This window comes from Pteropus alecto, unplaced genomic scaffold, assembly GCF_000325575.1.
Source record: "Pteropus alecto unplaced genomic scaffold, ASM32557v1 scaffold75, whole genome shotgun sequence".
NCBI lineage: Eukaryota > Metazoa > Chordata > Mammalia > Chiroptera > Pteropodidae > Pteropus > Pteropus alecto.
Window position 1 is genome coordinate 20,389,155 of NW_006440638.1, and position 3,983 is coordinate 20,393,137.

Genomic DNA, 3,983 nt, shown 5'->3' on the forward strand with positions numbered 1-3,983 from the left:
CCCCAGAGGGTATGTTAGGGCAACTGTGGCTCTTCCTGGGTTGCTGCGAGGTGAACTGGCAGGAGCCAACGGACAGTGGAGGAGGAGAGTGGAGCAGGAGCAGCAGCACGGCAAGTGCCGAGGGTCCTCGTATAGAACAGAAACAAAACCCTCTCGTGGGCTGAGGCTTCCTGCCGAGAGGAGGCCATCCTCGGAGCGTCCTTCTGGAGCAGGTGGTCTGTGGAGAGAACAAGTGTGCTTCCCACGGGAACTGCGGACCATCTCCCCCAAGAGAAGATGTACTGCCCACAGCCGGACACAATTAAATATTATTTCTACTGATTTTGAAAGAACTCTCTGACCACTCAGCATGCAGCATTTCCCCCCGGGGTCGAAATGGTCTAGATTGGTATTGCTTGGGCTACAAGTCTGAACAGGTCGGTGACAGCTCCGGGAACCTGGTTAAGCAGGTGGAAAAAGAGGTCGATCTCATAGGAATTTCGTCTAGGTGTGGAAAGAACCCGCGGTTCTCGGTATAAGGTGTGAGACCCACGGGAACACACCTGGAGGACCAGACACCGGGAACGTTGTCTCTTCACCTGCTTTGAATGATAGCCAGAGAGGAGGAAGTGGGGAGATCTGACAAAGGCTGGAGAGAATAGCCAGATTGTGGGGCGAGCTTCAGGGAAAACATCCTAGCTGTTTTTATGTGGGTTGCCCAGGAGCAGCCCCTGAGATTTATTTAGGAAGCGATTCTAGGAAACGCCAAAGGAGATGGGAGAAATAAGACAGGGAAGAGAAGGAGCCAATAAAGGGTGTATTGTTAACTCAACTACCACTGTGAGTGAGGGGCGCTAACCCCACAGGGACCCCCCCAGGAATCGGTGTAGAGCATCCACGCCAGAAACCTGTCGGTCAGGGCTAAGGGAGCTGGGACGCTTATGCACCAACTCCCATTGGTTGCTGTTCGAGGCCTGCTAGTGTTGGGGCCCCTGTGAATTCCTGGGCCCTTCTCCTCTGCTCTCTGTGGGGCAGAGTGGCCACCTTGGCTTCGCAGAGATTCCTGAACCAAGAGACGTCTATACCAGCCGCGAGAGCCTACTGAAGTGGTGAGGCCCCAGGGATACGGTGCTAAGACTCCAACCTGGGGTCTCTGAGAAAAGCCAAGGGGCCCTAGACCAAATCCTAGGAGCAGAAAACACTCAGGCTCTTGGGGTATGTTCCAGGAACACTGCAAGGCTCAGGGAGAGGATGCCCACGCCCCAAGTGCAAATGCCTTGAGCCGTGGAACAGCAGAAACTGAAGGCCTGTGCACTCACCGGTGTGGAGCTCACAGTTGCCAAGCCCTGGGGGTTTCAAATGTGCCGAGAGGCCTGGGGTAGAGAGGACAGAGTGTGGGAAACTTTGAAAGGGGCCATGGCAGGCTGGGATATGGGCCGCAGTTGCAGTGGGGGTCAAGATCAATGTTCAGAGCCTTAGGGAACGGCTTTGAGCAGGCCTGGCTGAGGAGGGAGCCCAGCCAGCCACGCTGCCAGTTCCGTAGCAGCCTCCTCCCCCACCCACTTTAGATCACTCTCAGGGATTAAAGGGGAAGTTTGCTGGCAGCCGCCAACTAACCACCTACACAGATGCCCACATCCAGGTAATGCTTGGCAGCTCTGCATAGCAAACAAATTTGCTTCATTCCTCCCGTTTTGTTCCAAACGGCCAGGCCCTCCACCCACACCTGAAGTCAGGGATGACAAAGGGCTGCCGCTGACCCCCCATGCCCTTCTTTTCCCACCCCCAGGACTAATTGAGTCAAACTTCAGGGGGAACTTCCGCAAGCCCTGGACCCGGACAGAGCCATTCCCTCTCTCTTAACTGACTCACTTCTGTTCTAACCGGTAGTTAACCTATCACGGGTAGTGTAGCTGAACAGAAAAGCCAGCCAGACCTGTCTCTCAGGGGCTCATAGGCATTAGATGTGATAAAATAGCCACAGCGCCAAAAGTTTTCAATGAAGAGGAAAAGAATAAATCAAATATCTGGCCAGATACTCACTCTGGGAAGGAAGGTGGAAGGAAATTTCCATTATTACCATAAACTACCACTGTATGTTTGGATTTTTTTTTTTCTTTACAACGAGCAAGAATGCCTTATGAAACTGAAAGAGAACCAATAAAGACTGCTAAAGTGAATTCGTGGCCAGGAACAGGGCTAGGCAGAGCTCTTGGCAGTGGTCACTATTTTAAAAGGACATGGGGTGGCCCTCTGGTTATAAGAGAAGACATATGGTACTCTTCTAGAAGCTGCATTGCACAACACCCTAAAGAATATTGAGAAAATGTCAGTGGGGATGAATCAGAGAACTGGGGAAAGGGTCTCTTGGAGACTGGGGAGCTTAGAAAGGCAGCTTTTGCTGAGACCGGTCAGTCTGTGCTCATCTTTGGAGAACCGTCCTTGGCTACTCGCTCCTCCTCTGCTCACAGGTGCAAAGAATAGAGACCAGAAAGTGCCAGAGTTTATGTCACCCCAGGATGGGCCATAGCTAATGACTTCCTGGCCAGCTCCCTGCCTTGGGGCAGGACAGCCGTGAGGCTTAATTTACGCTCCAAAGCTCCCCATGGGATCGAACTGAAGCTGGGACTTCGCCTGAAAGTGTCCCTTTGTTTGATTGCTTCCCCTTCCCCATCTCTCTGTCTCACTTCCTATCCATGTCCCCCAGGGGCCAGTCCTTAATAAATCAGCTGCACAGGAATCCTTATCCCAAAGTTGGTTTCCGGGGGACCCATCTTATGAGAGGCAGTGGGCATGGCCCCCTGGATAGAACTGAGCACGGGCCTTGACTAGGAGACAAGACCACCTGCCTGCAGGAACTGTTGTCATTAAACCATCAGTTCTCAATAAGGAAAAGCCCAGAGCGAAGGAGATGCACTTGCCGCTACCACCTGGAGCCTGTGGGAGAGGCCACGTGCTATTGCATGAGGCCGAGACTGCGAGTCATGCCCACTCCTGCCTGTCTCTCCTCTACTAAACGCAGGGCTCAGGTGGCTCATCCTCCAGATGGGGTTATGGAAAAGGAGCCCATCAGCTGTACCACCAAAATCTACCAAGGAGACAGCATTCCAGAGCCAGGCACCCTGGGCCCTGATGGCGGGGGCATCACAAAGTGGAAAACACCTGTTAGATTCTCAGCATTATTTCCAGGGCATTGTGACCACTGCAGGGATCCCCAGGTCACCTTGGGATTGGAGCAAGACAGAAAGTCCAAAAAAATAGCTGTAGAGGGTTGAGTCTACGTCACTGACTCTATGACCCATTAAGAGCCAGTTTCTTCATTCGACAGTTATTTCTCACCTGATTTGTGTCAGGAACTGGGTAGGCACTGAGGATACTGTGGGGAGGAAATCAGGCACAGTCCCTGCTCATAGTGTAGGGGGGGACACAGATCTAGAGGCAATATAGCTTGATAAAGGCTATGTTGGGGAAAGGACTGCAGGATCAGGGAAGGCATCCTGGAGGAAGCAGCTGCCACACTCAGTCCTGCGAATGCTTAGGAGTCCGGCAGGCAAAGACGGGGAGGAGGTGTGTGCCAACCAAGGGAACAGCATGAACAAGGCCTGGAAGCTGGAAGAGGCAGAGGGAAAGACAAGCCCCAAATTCTGAGGCTTTGAGTGGCTTGCAGAGATTCCTGAAGGCTTGTCCACTCCGAAGATGAGAAAATCAGCCCCCAAGTCTTATCCATTTTACTTCCTGAATGTCCCTGGGATCGGACCCCTTTTTTCCATCCCCATACCATCTCCTGGTCCTGGACGGCGCCCTCCCTCCTGGGATGATACAGCAGCCTCCTCACTGGAAGAGGCAGAGGGCAGGTGGTAAGGACAGAGCGAGCAGGAGTGAGAGCCTGAAAGGCCTTGTTGGCTGGACAAAGGGGCCTGGATTTTGTCCAGGGGCCACGGAGGACACACTGAGAGATTTGCAGTTAAAAAAAAATTCCTCCTGGCTGCTGTATGGAGAATGGA